The sequence below is a fragment of the Manihot esculenta genome, chromosome 17 (assembly GCF_001659605.2).
Source record: "Manihot esculenta cultivar AM560-2 chromosome 17, M.esculenta_v8, whole genome shotgun sequence".
In the NCBI taxonomy this organism is placed as follows: domain Eukaryota; kingdom Viridiplantae; phylum Streptophyta; class Magnoliopsida; order Malpighiales; family Euphorbiaceae; genus Manihot; species Manihot esculenta.
Window position 1 is genome coordinate 8,590,713 of NC_035177.2, and position 25,191 is coordinate 8,615,903.

Here is a 25,191-nt window from a genome sequence, read left to right on the forward strand (position 1 = left end):
ATTGTAATACCCGGCTAGACTCCGGTATCGGAATCCCTACCGTCCGGTGGGACCTCTGATGTCGGAAACCTCTAGAAGGGTAAAACTATGATTTTTATGAAATGTTTTCATGTATTTCATGTTTTTAAGTAAGAATTAAATGAGTTTTTGCATGAATGTAGCTTGAAGGAAAACCCAGGTTCGGCCGCCGAACTTGACTTTCGGCCGCCGAACATGCATGTGATTAGGAGGCACATTAGGCCCCCGAAAGCATGAGTGAGGGAAGTGCAGGTTCGGCCGCCGAACCTTATGTTCGGCCGCCGAACATTGCATGGATACGGAGGCACATTCGGCCCCCGAACGTGGCCTGGCCAGCCACATATAAAAGGGTCCCTTTGGTCCGCATGGGTGAGCTTTTTCTCTCCCATTGTCGGCCAAGGTGAGTCTCCGCCGCTCCTCCCTCAATCTTGAATGTTTTCCCTAGATCTTTCATGGTTTTCACGAGTTTTAACTTCCATTTTGAAGATTTGTGAGCTAAGAGCAAGTTTTGGGTACTTGGAGGTTCAAAGAGCTCAATCTCTCCATCTCCAAGCTAGGATCGCCTTTCCTCTCGTTTCTTCAAGAGGTAAGCTTCGATCTATGCTTCTCTTATGTTTTATGAAAGTTTTATGCAAGTTGATGGGGTAGAATGCATGTTTAGGCTTGTTGTTAGGTTTATGAGCTTATGGGTTGTGATGCTTTGATGAACAATGTATGTTGATGTTTGTGTGTTTGAAGTGTTGTAGTTGGGGTATATTATAGTTTGAGACCCCTAGGTGTGATGTATGATGTGTACGCATGTGTAGAAACAAGTTTATGCATGTTTTGAGGCGTTTTGGAGGCTGTGGACACAAGGGAACCAAGTTTCTGCCCTTCGGCAGAAACTCAGGTTCGGCCGCCGAAGTGACTTTCGGCCGCCGAACCCCCTTGTGGAGGCAGTTTCGGCTGCCGAAGCCTGCGCCCGAAACTCAAGTTTCGTCTCTGTGAGGGAGGTTCGGCCGCCGAAAGTGCCGCCGAACCTGCATGACTTTCGGCTGCACAGGGACTTTCGGCCGCCGAACCTGCCGCCGAAAGTGCCCTGTTCAGCCATTTCTTGCATGATTTCATGTGATGTTTTCAGGATGTTTTAGGGGGTTTTTGGGGAGTATTTTAGAGTCATGTTCAGGTATGTTTGGTCCCTCATTTGAGTCCACCTGTGTAGGTTCGGACCTGAGGAACCGAGACCCCCAGCAGTGAGCCAGCTGCTTCAGAGTCTCTTCAGAGCTAGCCAGAGGTGAGTGGAATAAACTTTAAATTTTAAAGCAAATTAATGAAATGTTTTAGCATGATTCACGCATCATGAATGCCATGAGATATATCAGGTTGATTGCATTAGAATTCACGAATATGTTGCATTGCATACTTTGTTGTTGATGTGGATGAATGTTGAATGATCCATTAGCCCTTTTATGTCATGATAACCTATGTGAGTCCAGGTGTGCCTGCTACGGCTCTACGCCCCTGGCACTATGATTGATTATGGTAGTCCGGGTGTGCCTGCTACGGCTCTACGCCCCCGGCATGTATAAGTAAGAAAGATAGGGGCTAAATGGTGACAAGTTCATCCTTGATGTGAAATGTTTGTGTTATGGCGCATACATGAAAGCATGATTTAAATTGATGTTTTATTATTCTGCTCACTGGGCTCTAGTAGCTCACCCCACTCCCTTTATCCCCAGAGTTGCAGGCACAGGATAGATCGGGAAGTCGGCTAGAGTGAAGTTAAGTCATGTATGATGTAATAGATAGTAGTGGACATGAATATGATGTAATGAGTATTTATGACTATGTTAATGTAATGAAAGAGTAATGTATAGTTATGTAATGATGATGATGATTGAGGATTAGTATGTGCTTGACCCTATGTTTATGGTTATCCCCTTGACACATGATCTATAGAAATGTTTTTATGATGTATTTGATAGTCCAAGCTTATCGAATGATGAAATACCCCATTGGAGCATTTGATGAGGACTCCAGTGGTGGTTATGTTATTAGATGTGCACATGTTCAGGTTAAGCTTGGAAAAGGAAAGAAAAAGTTTACAGTTTTATGTATGTTGTTGATCATGTATGGGATATTACAGGTTACAGGAGGTATGTTTGGCTTGCTACGGGTCCCGGCGGCCTTAAGCCGATCTGGATCCTAGCGCCGGTAACGGGTCGGATTTCCGGGTTGTTACAGAGTGGTATCAGAGCCCTAGGTTCATATGGTCGGACCTAGAGTGTCGGGCTCATAGATGTTCTAGAAGGTCAAGCACACTAGGAAAATCATGTCCACTAGGATAGGATGTAGAGTCCTGTCTATATGATGATATGATATGCCATGATGATATGCATGTGCATAAATGCTATGATGTGATGCTATGTATGTGATGAGGGTTCATGTGTTTCCACATGAACCATATGATGCTAATGATTGTTTATGCTATGTGCTGTTTTTCAGAAAATAGAATGAGAGGAACTCGTCGATCTGCACGATTGACTGGAGTGCCACCTCAGGACGAGGGCGCTGATGCCCGTCCTTCAGCTTTGCCTAGGGCAATGTCCAGTAGGTCCAACAGAGACAGAGTAGCTAGAGACCCTAGAAGGTCTTTGGATCTGGGTAGAAGCAGATCAGTAAGGGGAACAGTGCAAGGAGGAATGTCTGAGGATATGGAGGTAGATCAGAGGAGGGATGGCAATCTTGGTGTGAGTATGCCGGAAGAGGGCATGGGAGAATCAGAAGGAGGCGCTCAGGCCTCGAGTTATGTCCAGCCACATCACTACCCACCCTATTCACACCATCCAGGGTATTCGATGGGAGGTACATCGGATAACCCCAGTTTTAGCCCTTATCCTCCACATATGCCATACCCACCTTACTACCCACCATACTCTCAGTACCCCATGTACCCACCTCCACCTCCCTATACCGGTACAGCAAACCCTACCCCAGGGGATGTTGCACCTCCACCACCACCAGTACCTACTGTCCCGGAAACACAAGTACCCAAACCTACCTCATCTGGAGGGAGCAAGGTCAAGATGACCGATTACATGAAGTTGGGTGCTCCTCAGTACAGAACAGGTGATGACCCATTTGAGTATCTGAACAGGGTCAAGACTATTACAGATGAGATAGGGGCTGATGACAGTAGAGCCATTCAGATGGCTGGGTTCACACTGGAGTGCAAGAAGGCACGTGGTTGGTTTAAGAACTATGTGAACCCGAGAGCGGACAGTATGTCCTGGGAGGAGTTCGCAAATGAGTTTGCAGGATGGGCTTTCCCTGAGAGCTCTAGAGAGCAGAAGATAATAGAATTCGAACAGTTGAGGCAGACTGAACAGATGAGTGGGGAGGAGTACACAGACAGGTTCCTGGAGTTGTTGCCATATGCTGGGCAGAATTTGGACACAGATCAAAAGAAGTCAAGTAGATATATTATGAGGCTGCACTCCAGGTATTCCTCTTTGATACAGTCAGCAGAGAGGGAGAGTTTCCATGCCATAGTGGATATGGCTAGGAGAATGGAGGCTTGTGCCATCGTTGAGGGGAAGGTAAAACAGTCAGTGGCACAGTCTTCTGGTTCCAAGACCCCAGGTGGGGAAAGGTTAGACTCTTCTTCTCTGAGTGCAGCAGTTGCAGGCAGTAAGAAGTGGGACAGAGGCCACAGAAAATCTAAGAAGAATAAGTTCTGGAACAAGATCAAGTCAGGTCTGGGTTTAGGCAGTGGCTCAAGCTCTGGCGCAGAGGTTACAGCATGTATGAGATGTGGGAGACCACACAAAGGAGTATGTCTGGCAGGGACAAACACATGTTTCAGATGCGGACAGGCGGGTCATTTGGCTCGAGACTGTCCTAGAGCAGCCTTTGCAGCGCCGTCTCAGCAGACAGCCTCCGGCAGTGTGGTGCAGCCAGTAGCTCTAGCCGCAACACAGGCCAGTGGCAGAGGCAGAGGGAGAGGGTCAGCCTCTTCATCAGCAGGATACAGAGGTGAAGGTCCTTCAGCTCCGGCACGGATCTTCACTATGACTCAGCAGGAGGCCAATACATCCAACACCGTGGTGGCAGGTAATCTCATCATTGGTTGTTCTGATGTGTATGCCTTAATGGACCCGGGTGCATCTCATTCTTTTGTTGCTCCGAGAGTCGTGGAGAGGGTAGGATTGATGGTCTCTGGGTTAGAGTGCCCCCTATGGGTCAGTGGACCCAAGTGTGACCCGTCAGTGGCAGAGACAGTCTGCCAAGGTAGTCCAGTTTTCATAGAGGGAAGATGCCTTTCCGCCGACCTCGTGGTTCTAGATTTGACAGATTTTGACGTCATTCTAGGGATGGATTGGTTATCGACCCATGGTGCTACCTTGGACTGTAGAGACAAGGTAGTCAGATTCAGAGATCAGGATGGGTCAGAGGTCGTCTTCAGAGGAGACAAGAGGGGTACACCTAGAGGTCTGATCTCAGCTCTTCAGGCTCGTAGGTTGCTTAGGAGGGGATGTCAGGGGTTTCTAGCTCATGTGAGGGAGTTAGATAGTCATGTCAGAGAGCCCGCCTCAGTGCCTGTGGTGAGTGAGTTCTTAGATGTTTTCCCAGACGAGCTGCCAGGGTTACCACCTGCTAGGGAGATAGAGTTCGAGATTGAGTTAATGCCTGGTACCAGACCGATCTCTATCCCTCCCTACAGGATGGCACCAGCTGAATTGAAAGAACTGAAGGAACAGTTGCAAGAGCTGGTAGATAAGGGTTTCATCCGACCGAGTACTTCACCTTGGGGTGCTCCGGTTTTGTTTGTGAGGAAGAAGGATGGATCCCTCAGACTTTGTATCGACTATAGACAGTTGAACAAGGTCACTACCAAGAACAAGTACCCTTTGCCGAGGATCGACGATCTATTCGACCAGCTATCAGGAGCAGGTTGTTTCTCCAAAATAGATCTGAGATCAGGGTACCATCAGTTGAGGATAAGGAATGAAGATGTACCAAAGACAGCTTTCAGGACCAGGTATGGGCACTATGAGTTCCTTGTGATGCCGTTTGGGTTGACCAACGCCCCTGCAGCATTCATGGACCTCATGAACAGAGTATTCAGTCAGTATCTGGATCACTTCGTTATTGTCTTCATAGATGATATCTTAGTGTATTCCAGAAATGCAGAGGAGCATGCCCATCACCTGAGGACAGTTTTGCAGACCTTGAGAGAGCATGGCTTGTATGCCAAGTTCTCCAAGTGTGAGTTTTGGCTTAGGAGCATATCATTCTTGGGGCACATTGTGTCAGAACAGGGTATTGAAGTAGACCCCAAGAAGGTAGAGGCTGTAGCTAACTGGCCTAGACCCACCACAGTGACCGAGATCAAAAGTTTTCTGGGTTTAGCAGGTTACTACAGGAGGTTCGTTCAGGACTTCTCAAAGATTGCTGCTCCTATGACCAAGTTGACAAAGAAGAACCAGAAGTTCATATGGACCGATCAGTGTGAGGAAAGCTTTGAGGAGCTTAAGAGAAGGTTGACTTCAGCACCGGTGTTAGCTCTGCCAAAAAGTGATGATGACTTCTCAGTATATTGTGATGCGTCCCGTGTGGGACTGGGTTGCGTGCTTATGCAGAGTGAGAGGGTGATTGCTTATGCTTCTAGACAGCTAAAGAAGCATGAGTTGAATTACCCCACGCATGACCTAGAGATGGCAGCGGTAATCTTTGCACTCAAGATGTGGAGGCACTACCTCTATGGGGTAAAATGTGAGATCTTCACAGATCATAAGAGCCTGCAGTACATCCTGAGTCAGAGAGAACTGAACATGAGGCAGAGGAGATGGGTAGAACTGTTGAGTGACTATGATTGCAAGATTCAGTACCATCCGGGTAAGGCGAATGTTGTGGCAGACGCCTTAAGCCGGAAATCACTCGGCAGTCTATCCCACATTTCAGCAGAGAGGAGGCCGGTGGTGAAGGAGTTCCACAGACTTATGAGTGAGGGATTACAGTTGGAGTTGTCTGGCACAGGTGCCTTAGTGGCTCAGATGAGAGTGACACCCGTGTTTCTGGAGCAGGTAGCTCAGAAACAGCATGAGGACCCAGAGTTGGTCAGGATAGCCAGAACGGTTCAGTCAGGCCAGAGTAATGAGTTCAGATTTGATGATAAGGGAATCCTCCGCTACGGGAACAGATTATGTGTGCCAGATGACATTGGTCTGAAGGGAGATATTATGGGGGAAGCCCATAATGCCAGGTATAGTGTCCACCCTGGAGCCACCAAGATGTATCAGGATCTGAAGAGAGTGTATTGGTGGCCAGCTATGAAGAAGGACGTGGCACTGTTCGTGTCAGCCTGCGATGTGTGTCAGAGGGTGAAACTAGAGCATCAGAAGCCGGCTGGAATGTTGAATCCACTACCGATTCCAGAATGGAAATGGGAGAACATAGCTATGGACTTTGTAGTGGGGTTACCGGCGACGTCCAACAGATTGGACTCCATATGGGTGATTGTGGACAGACTCACCAAATCTGCTCACTTCATCCCTGTCAGGAGTGGCTACTCTGTGGATAAGTTGGCGCAAGTGTATGTAGATGAGATTGTCAGACTGCATGGGGTCCCGGTATCTATAGTGTCAGATAGAGGGCCCCAGTTCACCTCCAGGTTTTGGCGGAGTCTGCAGAACGCTATGGGTACCAGATTAGACTTCAGTACTGCATTCCACCCACAGACGGACGGACAGTCAGAGAGGACCATCCAGACAATAGAGGATATGCTCAGAATGTGTGTGCTAGATTTTGGCGGTTCTTGGAGGCAGCATCTACCTTTGGTGGAGTTTGCCTACAATAACAGCTATCATGCTAGCATAGGGATGGCTCCTTATGAAGCTTTGTACGGGAGGAAGTGCAGATCACCAATCTGCTGGGAGGAAGTAGGAGAGAGGACTCTTGCGGGTCCAGAGTTAGTAGAGCTTACCAGCAGGGTGGTACCCATAATCAGAGAGAGGATCAAGACTGCTGCTAGTCGGCAGAAGAGTTATGCAGATATCCGTAGAAGACAGCTAGAGTTTCAGGAGGGGGATTTGGTTTTGCTCAAGGTGTCTCCTATGAAAGGAGTGGTTCGGTTCGGGAAGAAGGGTAAGTTAGCTCCACGGTACATCGGTCCTTTTGAGGTGCTTCAGAGGGTCGGTAATGTGTCGTACAAGCTAGACTTGCCTGCTTCGATGGAGAGAATCCATCCGGTTTTCCATGTTTCTCTGTTACGGAAGTACGTGTCAGATCCGAGCAAGGTTCTTAGTGAGCCTGATGTAGAGATCCAAGAGGATCTCACCTATGTAGAGCAGCCAGTGCGGATTCTTGACACTCAGATCAGAAAGCTGAGGAACAAGGAAATCCCGATGGTGAAAGTCCTTTGGAACCACCACAATATTGAAGAATGCACCTGGGAGACACGGGAGTCCATGCTCCAGCAATACCCCCATCTGTTTTGAGGTGAGTGTTAGTTATTCTATGTGTTGCATGTATGATATATTGTATGTTATGTTGTATGTTATGATTGATGCCATGCTTTGCATGTTAGTTGAGGAACATTCGGGGACGAATGTTCTTAAGGGGGGGAGAATGTAATACCCGGCTAGACTCCGGTATCGGAATCCCTACCGTCCGGTGGGACCTCTGATGTCGGAAACCTCTAGAAGGGTAAAACTATGATTTTTATGAAATGTTTTCATGTATTTCATGTTTTTAAGTAAGAATTAAATGAGTTTTTGCATGAATGTAGCTTGAAGGAAAACCCAGGTTCGGCCGCCGAACTTGACTTTCGGCCGCCGAACATGCATGTGATTAGGAGGCACATTAGGCCCCCGAAAGCATGAGTGAGGGAAGTGCAGGTTCGGCCGCCGAACCTTATGTTCGGCCGCCGAACATTGCATGGATACGGAGGCACATTCGGCCCCCGAACGTGGCCTGGCCAGCCACATATAAAAGGGTCCCTTTGGTCCGCATGGGTGAGCTTTTTCTCTCCCATTGTCGGCCAAGGTGAGTCTCCGCCGCTCCTCCCTCAATCTTGAATGTTTTCCCTAGATCTTTCATGGTTTTCACGAGTTTTAACTTCCATTTTGAAGATTTGTGAGCTAAGAGCAAGTTTTGGGTACTTGGAGGTTCAAAGAGCTCAATCTCTCCATCTCCAAGCTAGGATCGCCTTTCCTCTCGTTTCTTCAAGAGGTAAGCTTCGATCTATGCTTCTCTTATGTTTTATGAAAGTTTTATGCAAGTTGATGGGGTAGAATGCATGTTTAGGCTTGTTGTTAGGTTTATGAGCTTATGGGTTGTGATGCTTTGATGAACAATGTATGTTGATGTTTGTGTGTTTGAAGTGTTGTAGTTGGGGTATATTATAGTTTGAGACCCCTAGGTGTGATGTATGATGTGTACGCATGTGTAGAAACAAGTTTATGCATGTTTTGAGGCGTTTTGGAGGCTGTGGACACAAGGGAACCAAGTTTCTGCCCTTCGGCAGAAACTCAGGTTCGGCCGCCGAAGTGACTTTCGGCCGCCGAACCCCCTTGTGGAGGCAGTTTCGGCTGCCGAAGCCTGCGCCCGAAACTCAAGTTTCGTCTCTGTGAGGGAGGTTCGGCCGCCGAAAGTGCCGCCGAACCTGCATGACTTTCGGCTGCACAGGGACTTTCGGCCGCCGAACCTGCCGCCGAAAGTGCCCTGTTCAGCCATTTCTTGCATGATTTCATGTGATGTTTTCAGGATGTTTTAGGGGGTTTTTGGGGAGTATTTTAGAGTCATGTTCAGGTATGTTTGGTCCCTCATTTGAGTCCACCTGTGTAGGTTCGGACCTGAGGAACCGAGACCCCCAGCAGTGAGCCAGCTGCTTCAGAGTCTCTTCAGAGCTAGCCAGAGGTGAGTGGAATAAACTTTAAATTTTAAAGCAAATTAATGAAATGTTTTAGCATGATTCACGCATCATGAATGCCATGAGATATATCAGGTTGATTGCATTAGAATTCACGAATATGTTGCATTGCATACTTTGTTGTTGATGTGGATGAATGTTGAATGATCCATTAGCCCTTTTATGTCATGATAACCTATGTGAGTCCAGGTGTGCCTGCTACGGCTCTACGCCCCTGGCACTATGATTGATTATGGTAGTCCGGGTGTGCCTGCTACGGCTCTACGCCCCCGGCATGTATAAGTAAGAAAGATAGGGGCTAAATGGTGACAAGTTCATCCTTGATGTGAAATGTTTGTGTTATGGCGCATACATGAAAGCATGATTTAAATTGATGTTTTATTATTCTGCTCACTGGGCTCTAGTAGCTCACCCCACTCCCTTTATCCCCAGAGTTGCAGGCACAGGATAGATCGGGAAGTCGGCTAGAGTGAAGTTAAGTCATGTATGATGTAATAGATAGTAGTGGACATGAATATGATGTAATGAGTATTTATGACTATGTTAATGTAATGAAAGAGTAATGTATAGTTATGTAATGATGATGATGATTGAGGATTAGTATGTGCTTGACCCTATGTTTATGGTTATCCCCTTGACACATGATCTATAGAAATGTTTTTATGATGTATTTGATAGTCCAAGCTTATCGAATGATGAAATACCCCATTGGAGCATTTGATGAGGACTCCAGTGGTGGTTATGTTATTAGATGTGCACATGTTCAGGTTAAGCTTGGAAAAGGAAAGAAAAAGTTTACAGTTTTATGTATGTTGTTGATCATGTATGGGATATTACAGGTTACAGGAGGTATGTTTGGCTTGCTACGGGTCCCGGCGGCCTTAAGCCGATCTGGATCCTAGCGCCGGTAACGGGTCGGATTTCCGGGTTGTTACAGAGGTCTTCTTTTGTCAAGACCTTATTGAGGTCTTCCTTTGCTAGGACCTCAGTGAGGTCTTCTTTTGTCAAGACCTTATTGAGGTCTTCCTTATCAAGACCTTATTGAGGTCTTCCTTTGCTAGGACTTCAGTGAGGTCTTCTTTTGTCAAGACCTTATTGAGGTCTTCCTTTGCTAGGACCTCAGTGAGGTCTTTTTTTGTCAAGACCTTATTGAGGTCTTCCTTGTCAAGACCTTATTGAGTTCTTCCTTTGCTAGGACCTCAGTGAGGTCTTCTTTTGTCAAGACCTTATTGAGGTCTTCCTTTGCTAGGACCTCAGTGAGGTCTTTTTTTGTCAAGACCTTATTGAGGTCTTCCTTGTCAAGACCTTATTGAGGTCTTCCTTTGCTAGGACCTCAGTGAGGTCTTCTTTTGTCAAGACCTTATTGAGGTCTTCCTTTGCTAGGACCTCAGTGAGGTCTTTTTTTGTCATGAGATCTTTCGGAATCCTGGTCTTTGTTGCTCCGGGAGATCTTGGAGATCTTCGCCGGCTATTTTTATTTTGTTTTCCCGAGAGTTCTAAGGGATCTCGGTCTTCTTTATTTTCCTGGGAGTTCTAGGGGATCCCGGTCTTGTTTGGTTACCCGGGAGTTCTTAGGGGATCCCGGTCTTGTTTGTTTACCCAGGAGTTCTTAGGGGATCCCGGAGTCTTCTTTGGTTACCCGGGAGTTCTTAGGGGATCCCGGTCTTGTTTGGTTACCCGGGAGTTCTTAGGGGATCCCGGTCTTGTTTGTTTACCCGGGAGTTCTTAGGGGATCCCGGTCTTGTTTGTTTACCCGGGAGTTCTTAGGGGATCCCGGAGTCTTCTTTGGTTACCCGGGAGTTCTTAGGGGATCCCGGTCTTGTTTGGTTACCCGGGAGTTCTTAGGGGATCCCGGAGTCTTCTTTGGTTACCCGGGAGTTCTTAGGGGATCCCGGTCTTGTTTGGTTACCCGGGAGTTCTTAGGGGATCCCGGAGTCTTCTTTGGTTACCCGGGAGTTCTTAGGGGATCCCGGTCTTGTTTGGTTACTCGGGAGTTCTTAGGGGATCCCGGAGTCTTCTTTGGTTACCCGGGAGTTCTTAGGGGATCCCGGTCTTGTTTGGTTACCCGGGAGTTCTTAGGGGATCCCGGAGTCTTCTTTGGTTACTCGGGAGTTCTTAGGGGATCCCGGTCTTGTTTGGTTACCCGGGAGTTCTTAGGGGATCCCGGAGTCTTCTTTGGTTACCCGGGAGTTCTTAGGGGATCCCGGTCTTGTTTGGTTACCCGGGAGTTCTTAGGGGATCCCGGAGTCTTCTTTGGTTACCCGGGAGTTCTTAGGGGATCCCGGTCTTGTTTATTTTTCTGAATTTTTCTGCAAAATAAGAGCTTGCACAGAGCACATATAACAAGGATGCTCGTTGTTAATTCAATGATATTCATCAATTAATAATATGTCGCACATGTCACTTGGTTTTATTTTTCAGATGCATGCAGGTATTAACTCATGCAATTTTAGAGATGCAGCGAACAATATTTGGCATGTGTAAATTTCTCAAAATTTTACTTTGTAAAAGTAATATGTTTAAATACATAATCCCTTTCATTTAGAATATTCACGCTACTCTTAACTAGCAACAAAAACTTTTCTGCTAAGCTAGTATGTTATTGGGCATATACTTGTGTACTCATGGAAATTTTATTCTAAGATTTAAACTTTATAATTAGACATGATATTTTAAGATATATGCATTTAAAAAAAATAATAATAATAATTAGAAGCATTAAAGAGTCAAAATCCCAGGAAGGTTATACTAAGTTCCTCACCTGGTAGTAATGAGCTGGCTGAAATTTTCACTTAGTCAAAGAGCTCTCACTAGTTCCCAAAGCTGGACTAGGACTGGTATGGCTCGTTTTCAAACTAGTCTCCAACAATTCACCAAATACCAAAAACTGTCTGCTTTCCATCAGTGAAACAGGCTACACCCCATTTAGAATGAGGGTGACAGCCAAGAAGGGGGTGAGGTCGGAGACACAAAAAAAATGCTGCTGAAGGGTTCTTGTTGTTTCATTCAAAATGTAAAACAAATATACATATTTTATGAAATATTAATTGATCTTACCCTATTAATTAACCTCAAGGCTTTTCCATCAAAAAAGAAAAGGGATCGAGGGCTACCATTAATCACAAATAATTGGGCTTCCTTCTCTTTGTGGCCGCTGGCCTTCAAGAAGGCCCTTCCAATCTAGTTGGATTTCAAGCGAAGTGGGGGCCAATTGAAATTCAGGCGGAAACCTCCATTGCTGATGCTGTCAAGATTTTTTCTGACTGCAACATTATGTCCTGCTCCTAGCTCGTTGCTCACTCTCACGCTGGCAGCTGCATTGAAAACAATAGAAATCATGTACACCCATCCGGAAATCGTTATGCAAACTAGGAGAGAATCCAATGCAATCCCTGCATTTTCGAGCAACCCAACAATCAAAACCAGCACTTGAAAATACCAGGTTTCCAAGCACAGCATCACGGCTGATGCAGCTGGTGATTTAAAGAAACCCCAGAGACCAAAAAATGCCTGCACATTAAAACCAACCCATGTTTTTCTACACTTCCTGTTCATCACAATATATAGAAACCGAGCAATTACGATTAACCACCAAGATAAACTCAGGATCAAGGCTGCCCCTAACTAGCCCCAGTTCCATTTGAAAACTGCTAGCCAGGTAAATAAGATGTGCACCGCAAGTGCTACAAATGACATGTACGCACTGGGAACAATTATGCCTTGTGATTGGAGAGACTTTTGCATAGGAAAGTTAGCTGCTTAAACGAAGATTTGGGGGATGAGTCCATAGACAAAAACTGCAGCTGCAGTTGCTATGTCTGTTGGTTCACCAAGTAAGACCAAGATGGGTTTGGTAAAAATATATATCAGCGCGAGAGGGATCCCAGTTGCCATGAGGAGAATTGTCGATCTTTGGAGATATACGCCTAGCATCTCGTATTTGTGCGCCCCAAATGCTTGCCCGCAAAGGGTCTCCACTGCACTTACCATGCCGAGCATAAGGTCACACTATTTAACAAGTAAACAGTCACAGCAGGAGCTGCAAGTTGGAAGAGCAGTTCGAGCACAACCCAGGTGGTTGATCTGAGCCTCTTAAAGGTTGTTGTGTGAGTATCATTTAGTATGTTTTCGAGCTCGGAGGTGACTGCCTCATGCCCAGACCTGAAGCTCTGGAGAAAAGGTTGAGAGTGAGAGAGCGTCATCTTCACAGAGTGTCTATGCCCCTCTTAGCGTCGCGCCAACCTCACTTCTTGGGGCTCGATCAGACTAGCAACTTCCTCCTCAGGTCGGCACGTCTTTGGCAGCTCGAGCTCCTTCCACTCTTACTATTTCGACCAACCAACCCAGAAATTCGAGCTCCTTCCACTCTTACTATTTCGACCAACCAACCCAGAAATATTTCTCTGCAGAACACTGGTTCCAGAAGCCAGAACTCAGGAAGAAAGGTAACGCTTCAAACACGGATCCGACCTCAACGGGTACTCTAATGGTGTCGTTGCCGAATTTTCCAAGCTCCTTGCTGTCTTGCTAAACATGGCTCCGATCTCAATCACAGACCTAAGCTCGAGCACGAATCCGACCTCAACGAGTCATCTTACGCTATGGTCGTCGGATTTGTGGAGCTCCTTTCTGTCTTGCTATTCCGACCATCCAGAGAGGAGATGGGTAGCTGCTCACAGAGGAGATGGGTGGTGATGAGGGAGTGGTACTCCGGACATCAAATTCGAAGGACTCGTGCCCTGGAGCGCTGGTGACGCCGGTCATCCCAAGATCGATGGCGGCGAAATCGGCAGTCCCGACATTGTTCATTTCCGCGCCGACCTACAAGGTCGGATTGCTACCTGGTCATGCCACGCCGACCTACAAGGTCGGATTGCTACCTGGACATGCCGACCTCACTTCTTGGAGCTCGATCAGACTAGCAACTTCCTCCTCGAGTCGACGCGTCTTTGGCAGCTCGAGCTCCTTCGACTATTGCCATTCCCACCATCCGACCTGCTTTTTTCTCACGAACTCCTCTGCTCTTTCTCTCGCCTCCTCCTTCTCTTTCTCTCTCTTTTTTTTTTTTTTTTTTATACAGCAGACCTCAGGATTTCGACAAATACATATACTACTCACCCTCTTTTCTTTTTAACAGAAAATATTCACCAGACTTCAAAGGAAAAAACCAGCCATAGTAAAATCTAAATGTAATACCCGGCTTGAGTCCGGCGTCGGCATTCCTGTTTACCGGTGGAATCCAGGATGTCGAAGTGTGTTAGATGGTCTTAAGTGCTATTATGTGTTTTATGAGATGTTTTAAGGTTAAGGGAAATGAGTATTGAGTTGAAATGAACCAAGGCAGAGGAGCCAAGTTCGGCCGCCGAAGATAAGTTCGGCCGCCGAAAGTGCTCAATGTTCGGCTGCCGTTGCATGATGTTGCATGCGCATCGGCCGCCGAAGCTGAGTTGCTCAGCCAGCTCTTGTGCGATCCTTAGTCAGCATTTTGGACAGGTGTTGGCTCCAAACCCTGTCCAGAGGATTGGCCACATATCCCATATTTTATTTGCTGAGTTTGAGCAGCTCATGGCAGAATGTTTTGATCGTTCACAAGGATTTGAGTGTTGTGAAGCAAAAAGCTAAGCTTGTGAGAGGTTGAGAGTGTGAGAGGTTGAGGAGAGTTGATCCGTTTTACCTTGTTCAGAGTGTTCATCTTCCTGTTTACAGAGGTAAGGGAAGAGCTAGAACCTGTTTATATGTTTTCTGAAGGTTTTATGGGGATTAAGGAAGGAGAAGCATGCTTAGGTTATTCATGGTAGTTTTTGATGATTTATGTATGTATACATGTTTATGTGTTATGTTTGATTTGTTGTTTGGGGTTATTAGCTAGTTTTGGACCCCTGTGAGCATATACATGAGTATATGTATGTTGAGGAGGTGACGTTTGCATGGTTTGAGAAGTTGAAGGAAAGAAGGAGATGGTTTGCCGTTGAAACTGAGTTCTGGATGAACTCAGGTTCGGCAGCCGAAGGTTCATTCGGCCGCCGAACCTCTTGCATGGTAGCTTAGGCTGCCACAGCTTGCCCCCGTGAGTTTTGCATGTTCAGCTCTGTTTGAGGACTTCGGCCGCCGAAGGTGCCGCCGAAGGTTAGAGACTTTCGTCTCTGGCGTATGTTTTGGCCCCCGAAACTTGCCCCCGAAAGGGTTCGGCCGCCGAAGCTTGAGATTCGGCCGCCGAAGGTGCTTGAGTTTCGTCTCTGGAGAGGACATTCGGCCGCCGAACCTGCCGCCGAAAGTGTTCTGTCCAGTTTTTCTTTTGCTTGCTTTACATGAGTTTTAGAGTGAGATGAAGGGGTTTTCTTGGGTAGTTTAAAAGAGGTAGTGTTACGATAGTGTTACGATAGTTTGGTCCCTCATTTGACTCTTTATGTATTACAGAGGAACCAGAGAGAGCAGCAGTGAGTACTGCTCCAGAGGTAAACCTGCAGAGTCAGTCAGTCCAGATAGCCAGAGGTGAGTGGAACTAAACTTATGACTTTTAATTGAATCACAAACTGCTTTTCGCATATCTCATGCATCATGTTTATGCCATAGGTTGATTGCATTAGTATTCACGAATATGTTGCATTGCATTGTTATTGATGATGTGAGTAAATGCTGAATGATCCAATAGTCACAGACAGGAAGACCAGGAGCCTTTGACGACGCCCTGGCACGTATAGCAAAGACCAGGAGCCTTTGACTACGCCCTGGCAGGTATATAGCAAAGTCCAGGAGCCTTTGACTACGCCCTGGCAATGGTAAGTTCACAGGTGTTATATACACATATACATATATGACAGGAAGACCAGGTGCTCGATTCTACGCCCTGGCACAGAGTTACTGGGACTATGTGGTGACAGGTTTACTCTTGATGTGGCTTGTCTGTGATATGACGCATTCCATGAGATCATATTTTACTGAGATGTTTTACTGTTCTACTCACTGGGCTATAGAGCTCATCCCACTCCCTTAACCCCAGTTTTGCAGGTTCAGTGTACAGTGTACAGGGACAGTCCAGCAGAGTACAGAAAGAGAAAGAGTAAAGAGATCTGTAATAGCTTAGAGTGGACATGTAATATTAAAGAGATGTATTAGTTGTTGCTTGACCTAGACCTAGTGATGTATGTTTTGTACATGATCTGTATATGTATATATGTTTTCCTGTATGTGAAAACCAGGCTTAACAGGTATGAATGACCCATCTAGAGCAAGCTCTAGTTAGGGATACAGAGTACAGAGTACATGAGTACAGAGTACAGAGATAGTGCATGCACAGGTTAAGCCTTGGTTCAGCAAAGAGTTTTATTTGCACAGAAAATGTATGATCATGTATGAGGTTTACAGGTACACAGAGAGTATAGCAGGCTTGCTACGGGTTCTGGCGGCCTTAAGCCGACCTGAATCCTAGCGCCGGTGACGGTCCTTTTTGGGGTCGTTACAGATTGGTATCAGAGCCCTAGGTTCACATGATCGGACCTATAGAGATAGTGTTGGGCTCAGATAGGTTAGCAGTGGTCAAGCACAATAGGAAATCATGTCCACTAGGATAGGGTCTTGAGTCCTATCTGTTATGCTATGCCATGAGTATTGTTTGTGTATGATTGATATGTGCTGGTTATGTGCTAAAGTGGTATGTTATATGTTGTGTTTCTAGAGTAAAGATGCGAGGAACTCGTCGATCAGCTCGATTGACTGGAGTCCCACCAGAGAATGAGAGACCAGCTGCTCGTCCTCCTGCATTGCCAAGGGCAAGGTCTCAGAGATCTAGCAGGGAAGGTATGTCAATAGACCCTAGAAGGTCTGTCGACGAGAGCAGAAGAGGTACAGTGAGGGGAGGAAGATCAGAGGAAAGGAGGGAAGCTATGGAGTTTGATCAGTCTAGAGATGATAGTATGGGTATAGACAGTTTTGAGGAAGGTATGGGAGAGTCGCAGGGAGGTGCTCAGGCCTCAGGTTTTGGTTATCCATCCTTGTTTCAGGAGCCAGAGTATCCGATGGAGGGGATGTCGGAGTACTCTCGATTTGACCCATATCCTACATACATGCCATATATGCCATATCCTCACTATTACCCATCATATCCACCATATCCTATGTATCCATCTTCCCCTACCCATCCAAGTGCAGCACACCTAGAGCCAAATGAACCAGTACTACCACCAGAACCAGTAGCCCCTGTTGTTGACAGACATGAACCTAGCTTATCTGGAGGTAAAGTCCAAATGACGGAATACTTGAAATTGGATGCTCCGAAATACAACACAGGAGATGATCCATTTGATTACCTCAGAGCAGTTAGGATGATCACTAGCGAATTGGGAGCAGATGATAGGAGAGCCATTGAGATGGCAGGTTTCACATTAAAATGCAGGAAGGCCAGAGAATGGTTTAAGAATTATGTGGAGCCTAGAATGGACAGCATGTCATGGGGAGAGTTCGCCAATGAGTTTGCAGGGTGGGCTTTTCCTGACAGTTCCAGAGAAATGAAGATAATTGAGTTTGAACAGTTGAGACAAACAGATGAGATGACTGTTGATGAGTTTACAGATAAGTTCTTAGATCTGCTTCAGTACGTGGGTCAGGCCTATGATACTGATCAGAAGAAAGCAAGGAGATATACCATGAGACTTCATCCCAGGTATTCTTCTTTAATCCTTCCAGCAGAAAAGGAGAGTTTTCACTCTATTATAGATGCAGCTAGGAAGATGGAAGCTAGTGCTAAGAGTCAGAAACAGGCACAGGCTTCGGGTTCTAAGGCCCCCAGTTCAGGTTCGATAGGCAGTAAGAGATGGGATAGAGCGAGAGGAACAAGGAAAGGGTTCTGGAGTAAAGTCAAGTCAGGTCTGGGAATAGGTAGTGGCTCAAGCTCTGGCACAGCTCCAGTCTGCAGACGATGCGGAAAACCACATGGAGGAGTTTGTCGGTTGGGATCTACAGCTTGTTTTCGATGTGGACAGGAAGGGCATATTGCTCGGGATTGTCCGCAGATGACTTTTGCACCATCCCAGCAGATGAGTTCTGGCAGTGTGGTACAGCCAGTTGTACGGCCAGCAGCTCCAGTCATGCCTCAGACTAGTGGCAGAGGTAGAGGGAGAGGGGTAGCCTCTACTTCAGCAGCAGGTTCCCGAGGTGGAAATCCGGTAGCCCCAGCACGGATTTTCACAGTGACACAGGAGGAGGCTAACACGTCGAACACAGTGGTGTCAGGTAATCTCATCATTGGGTGTTCAGATGTGTATGCTTTGATGGACCCCGGTGCTTCTCATTCCTTTATTGCTTCGAGAGCCATAGAGAGGTTGGGTTTGATCAGTTCTGAGTTAGAGTATCCTCTCTGGGTCAGTGGACCTAGATGTGACCCATCAGTGGCAGTGTCAGTCTGTCGTTTCAGTCCAGTATTCATAGAGGGTAGATGCCTTCCAGCTGACCTTGTGGTTCTAGACTTGACAGATTTTGATGTCATTCTAGGGATGGATTGGCTATCTGCATATGATGCTACGTTGGACTGTCGAGAGAAGTTAGTGAGTCTCAGAGACCAGGATGGGTCAGAGTGTGTCTTCAGAGGAGACAGGAGAGGTACACCCAGAGGTATGATTTCAGCCCTTCAGGCTCGTCGTTTGCTTAGGAGGGGTTGTCAGGGGTTTCTAGCTCATGTGAGAGAGCTAGACAGTCAGGTAAGGGAACCAGCCACAGTACCAGTAGTTCAAGAGTTTCTTGATGTGTTCCCAGACGATTTGCCAGGACTACCACCTGATAGGGAGATAGGGTTTGAAATTGAATTATTGCCAGGTACCAGACCTATCTCTATTCCTCCCTACAGGATGGCGCCAGCTGAGTTAACAGAGTTGAAAGACCAGTTGCAGGATTTGGTAGATAAGGGTTTCATCCGCCCTAGTACCTCACCTTGGGGTGCTCCAGTGCTTTTTGTCAGAAAGAAGGATGGATCCCTTAGACTTTGTATCGACTACAGACAGTTGAACAAGGTCACTATCAAGAATAGGTATCCTCTACCTAGGATTGATGATCTATTTGACCAGCTAGCTGGAGCAGGTTGTTTCTCGAAAATAGATCTGAGATCTGGGTATCATCAGTTGAGAGTCAGAGAGGCAGATGTGCCTAAGACAGCTTTCCGGACCAGATATGGGCATTATGAGTTCTTAGTGATGCCGTTCGGGTTGACTAACGCCCCTGCAGCATTTATGGATCTCATGAACAGGGTATTTAGTGAGTTTCTGGATCACTTTGTCATTGTGTTTATCGATGATATCTTAGTGTACTCCAAAGATGCAGAGGAGCATGCCCAGCATCTGAGGATAGTTTTGCAGACACTGAGAGAACATGGTTTATATGCCAAGTTCTCAAAGTGTGAGTTTTGGTTACGGAGCATTGCCTTCTTGGGACATGTGGTATCAGCAGAGGGTATTGAGGTAGACCCCAAGAAGATAGAGGCTGTAGCTAACTGGCCCAGACCCACTACAGTGACTGAGATTAAAAGCTTTCTGGGACTGGCAGGTTACTACAGGAGGTTCGTTCAGAACTTCTCAAAGATAGCAGCTCCTATGACCAAATTGACTCAGAAGAACCAGAAGTTTATCTGGTCAGACCAGTGTGAAGAGAGCTTTGAGGAGCTCAAGAGGAGATTGACAACAGCACCAGTGTTAGCTCTGCCTGTCAGTCATGAGGATTTCACAGTGTTCTGTGATGCATCTCGAGTGGGATTGGGTTGTGTATTGATGCAGCGTGATAGAGTAATCGCTTATGCTTCGAGACAGTTGAAGAAGCACGAGTTGAATTACCCTACCCATGACCTCGAGATGGCAGCAGTTATCTTTGCACTTAAGATGTGGCGGCATTACCTCTACGGGGTTAAATGCGAGATCTTCACTGATCACAAGAGTTTACAGTACATCTTAAGTCAGAGAGAGCTGAATTTGCGGCAGAGAAGGTGGGTCGAATTGCTCAGTGATTATGATTGTAAGATCCAGTATCATCCGGGTAAGGCGAATGTTGTGGCAGACGCCCTCAGCCGGAAATCACTAGGCAGTTTATCCCATATAGCAGCAGAGCGGAGACCTGTTGTGATGGAGCTTTATAAGCTCTTTGACGAGGGATTACAACTAGAGTTGTCTGGTACAAGTGCGTTGATAGCACAGATGAGGGTGACACCTGTGTTTCTGGAGCAGATAGCTCAGAGACAGCATGAGGACCCTGAGTTGATGAAAATTGCCAGGACTGTTCAGTCAGGCAATAGGGTAGAGTTCAGATTTGACAGCAAAGGGATCCTTCGCTATGGGAGTCGACTTTGTGTACCAGATAGGGGCAGTGTGAAGGAAGACATTATGAGGGAAGCTCATAATGCGAGGTATAGTGTTCACCCAGGAGCTACCAAGATGTATCAGGATCTGAAAAAGGTTTATTGGTGGCCAGCCATGAAGAAAGAAGTGGCGCAGTTCGTGACAGCCTGTGAGGTTTGTCAGAGGGTGAAATTAGAGCATCAGAAACCAGCCGGAATGCTTAACCTATTACCGATTCCAGAATGGAAATGGGAGAACATAGCCATGGATTTTGTAGTGGGTTTACCAGTAGCGTCCAACAGGATAGACTCGATATGGGTGATTGTGGACAGACTCACGAAATCTGCTCATTTTCTTCCAGTACGGAGTAACTATTCTGTGGATAGGTTGGCACAGGTCTATCTGGATGAGATAGTGAGATTACATGGAGTTCCAGTATCTATAGTTTCAGACAGAGGACCTCAGTTTACCTCCCGCTTTTGGCGGAGTCTGCAAAGTGCGATGGGCACGAGATTGGATTTTAGTACTGCGTTCCACCCACAGACTGATGGACAGTCAGAAAGGACCATCCAAACCATAGAGGATATGCTTCGCCTTTGTGTGTTAGACTTTGGCGGTTCTTGGAGGCAGCATCTACCTTTGGTAGAGTTTGCCTACAATAACAGTCATCATGCTAGCATTGGGATGGCTCCTTATGAAGCATTATATGGGAGGAAGTGCAGATCCCCTGTTTGCTGGGAAGAGGTAGGAGAGAAGGCTCTTGCAGGGCCAGAGTTAGTAGACATTACCAGTCGAATGGTGCCCATAATCAGAGAGAGAATCAGAACAGCTCAGAGTAGACAGAAAAGTTATGCAGACGTTCGCAGAAAGCAGTTGGAGTTTCAAGAGGGTAATTGGGTATTGCTGAAAGTGTCTCCAATGAAAGGAGTGGTTCGTTTTGGGAAGAAAGGTAAATTAGCTCCACGGTACATTGGACCCTTTGAGGTATTGCAGAGGATCGGAAATGTGTCGTATAAGCTGGATTTACCTGCTTCTATGGAGAGGATTCACCCGGTATTTCATGTTTCTATGCTACGACAGTTTGTGTCAGATCCGAATCAGGTTCTGAGTGAGCCTGAGGTGGAGATTCATCCAGATCTCACCTATATAGAGCAGCCAGTGCGGATTCTGGACACGCAGATCAGGCAGCTAAGGAACAAGGAGATTCCGATGGTGAAAGTTTTATGGAACCACCATAATCTAGAAGAGTGCACATGGGAGACACGAGAGTCTATGCTCCAGCAGTATCCACATTTGTTTTGAGGTGAGTTTTCTCTGTTTCGTGTGTTAATTGTGTGTTTTAGGAACATCCGAGGACGAATGTTCTTAAGGAGGGAAGAATGTAATACCCGGCTTGAGTCCGGCGTCGGCATTCCTGTTTACCGGTGGAATCCAGGATGTCGAAGTGTGTTAGATGGTCTTAAGTGCTATTATGTGTTTTATGAGATGTTTTAAGGTTAAGGGAAATGAGTATTGAGTTGAAATGAACCAAGGCAGAGGAGCCAAGTTCGGCCGCCGAAGATAAGTTCGGCCGCCGAAAGTGCTCAATGTTCGGCTGCCGTTGCATGATGTTGCATGCGCATCGGCCGCCGAAGCTGAGTTGCTCAGCCAGCTCTTGTGCGATCCTTAGTCAGCATTTTGGACAGGTGTTGGCTCCAAACCCTGTCCAGAGGATTGGCCACATATCCCATATTTTATTTGCTGAGTTTGAGCAGCTCATGGCAGAATGTTTTGATCGTTCACAAGGATTTGAGTGTTGTGAAGCAAAAAGCTAAGCTTGTGAGAGGTTGAGAGTGTGAGAGGTTGAGGAGAGTTGATCCGTTTTACCTTGTTCAGAGTGTTCATCTTCCTGTTTACAGAGGTAAGGGAAGAGCTAGAACCTGTTTATATGTTTTCTGAAGGTTTTATGGGGATTAAGGAAGGAGAAGCATGCTTAGGTTATTCATGGTAGTTTTTGATGATTTATGTATGTATACATGTTTATGTGTTATGTTTGATTTGTTGTTTGGGGTTATTAGCTAGTTTTGGACCCCTGTGAGCATATACATGAGTATATGTATGTTGAGGAGGTGACGTTTGCATGGTTTGAGAAGTTGAAGGAAAGAAGGAGATGGTTTGCCGTTGAAACTGAGTTCTGGATGAACTCAGGTTCGGCAGCCGAAGGTTCATTCGGCCGCCGAACCTCTTGCATGGTAGCTTAGGCTGCCACAGCTTGCCCCCGTGAGTTTTGCATGTTCAGCTCTGTTTGAGGACTTCGGCCGCCGAAGGTGCCGCCGAAGGTTAGAGACTTTCGTCTCTGGCGTATGTTTTGGCCCCCGAAACTTGCCCCCGAAAGGGTTCGGCCGCCGAAGCTTGAGATTCGGCCGCCGAAGGTGCTTGAGTTTCGTCTCTGGAGAGGACATTCGGCCGCCGAACCTGCCGCCGAAAGTGTTCTGTCCAGTTTTTCTTTTGCTTGCTTTACATGAGTTTTAGAGTGAGATGAAGGGGTTTTCTTGGGTAGTTTAAAAGAGGTAGTGTTACGATAGTGTTACGATAGTTTGGTCCCTCATTTGACTCTTTATGTATTATAGAGGAACCAGAGAGAGCAGCAGTGAGTACTGCTCCAGAGGTAAACCTGCAGAGTCAGTCAGTCCAGATAGCCAGAGGTGAGTGGAACTAAACTTATGACTTTTAATTGAATCACAAACTGCTTTTCGCATATCTCATGCATCATGTTTATGCCATAGGTTGATTGCATTAGTATTCACGAATATGTTGCATTGCATTGTTATTGATGATGTGAGTAAATGCTGAATGATCCAATAGTCACAGACAGGAAGACCAGGAGCCTTTGACGACGCCCTGGCACGTATAGCAAAGACCAGGAGCCTTTGACTACGCCCTGGCAGGTATATAGCAAAGTCCAGGAGCCTTTGACTACGCCCTGGCAATGGTAAGTTCACAGGTGTTATATACACATATACATATATGACAGGAAGACCAGGTGCTCGATTCTACGCCCTGGCACAGAGTTACTGGGACTATGTGGTGACAGGTTTACTCTTGATGTGGCTTGTCTGTGATATGACGCATTCCATGAGATCATATTTTACTGAGATGTTTTACTGTTCTACTCACTGGGCTATAGAGCTCATCCCACTCCCTTAACCCCAGTTTTGCAGGTTCAGTGTACAGTGTACAGGGACAGTCCAGCAGAGTACAGAAAGAGAAAGAGTAAAGAGATCTGTAATAGCTTAGAGTGGACATGTAATATTAAAGAGATGTATTAGTTGTTGCTTGACCTAGACCTAGTGATGTATGTTTTGTACATGATCTGTATATGTATATATGTTTTCCTGTATGTGAAAACCAGGCTTAACAGGTATGAATGACCCATCTAGAGCAAGCTCTAGTTAGGGATACAGAGTACAGAGTACATGAGTACAGAGTACAGAGATAGTGCATGCACAGGTTAAGCCTTGGTTCAGCAAAGAGTTTTATTTGCACAGAAAATGTATGATCATGTATGAGGTTTACAGGTACACAGAGAGTATAGCAGGCTTGCTACGGGTTCTGGCGGCCTTAAGCCGACCTGAATCCTAGCGCCGGTGACGGTCCTTTTTGGGGTCGTTACACTAAAAAATATTAAAATAAATTATCTGAAAGACCATCAAAACATTCTTTAGCATAATGAACCTTTCTTTTCAGCTGGATTATCCGCTCAAACTTTCCCAGAACTTGTCTAGCTCTTGACTGTCCAACCTAAGGGCTTGACCATACAGATTCTCCGATGCTTGAGGGGCGCTGCTCTGCAACCGAGTTGGATGGCCCTGAATCGTGTCTCATCCGACGTAATGCCTTATCCGACCTGAAATGTTAGCCAGACCTTGTCTATTTTTCATTTATTAATTTTCTCTCTAACTTGCTAACCTGATATTTTACAACCGACCTCACAACTTCAACAAATATATATATACTTCTCATTCTTTTTTTTTTTTTTTTCTTTTATAAAAAAAATTAAAATCTACACTCAGAGACAAGCATTTTGATCTGAAGTTTCACCTCGTCAGATCTCAAAGAAAAAGTTAGTAGTAATAAAATTCAATAAATGTTAAAATAAACAACGAGGGTAGGAAAATGAAGATTAAGAGACTGTCAAGATATTCTTACACCAGCTGGGTCTTTCCTTTCAGCTGGGTTACTGTAAATCTCCAGCTTTCTTTTTCGTGTAAGCTTTCTTTTTTGTATTGTCTCCCTGTCGCCCCGATGCTTTCCATCTGTCCTGAAATGTGACTCCAACCTCGACCACGAATCTAGTTTCGAACATGGATCCGACCTCCTTTTTTCTTACGGACTCCTCTTCTCTTTCTCTCACCTTCTTCTTCTCTCTTTTTTTTATATATATATATATATTTTTTTATATATACAGCGGACCTCAGAATTTCAACAATACATATATTCCTCACCCTTTTTTTTTTCTTTTACAGAAAATATTCACCAGACTTATGTGGATCTCAATGGGTGGATCTGAAAACTTTTGAGATAGTAAAATCTCTTTCGTGGAGGGCACATTCCCGGCCAAGCTCGGCGAGGGGTTAAAAGGAATGGGTGGTTGGTTGTTTGGAGTTGTAGGACTGGAAAATAAGAACCGCTGCCCCTCTTGGGCAGAGCTCAGATTATTTGGAATGACGTTAAGGTTATTTTCTTGGTGGTTTGCCATTGTGGATCTCAGTGGGTTTTGAAAGTGAAAACTCCGGTGATGAAAAGATCTCCTTCGTTTCCCACAGACGGCGCCATTTGATAAATATCTTCCTCTTCCTGGTCCATGATAGATCTGGTTTTCTTCTGGGTCCCTTCTTGCTGGGCTCCCTGGTGGATCTCTCCATGTTCTTCCTGGTGAAAGGACCTGTAAATAAGAAAGAATGGTCAGGG

At 46.0% G+C, this 25,191-nt stretch overlaps 1 pseudogene; it reads right to left on the reverse strand.

The window, feature by feature from the left end:
* Nucleotides 1-12,109: 12,109 nt before the first annotated feature.
* On the reverse strand, nt 12,110-13,131 carry LOC122722221 (annotated as a pseudogene).
* Nucleotides 13,132-25,191: the final 12,060 nt, after the last annotated feature.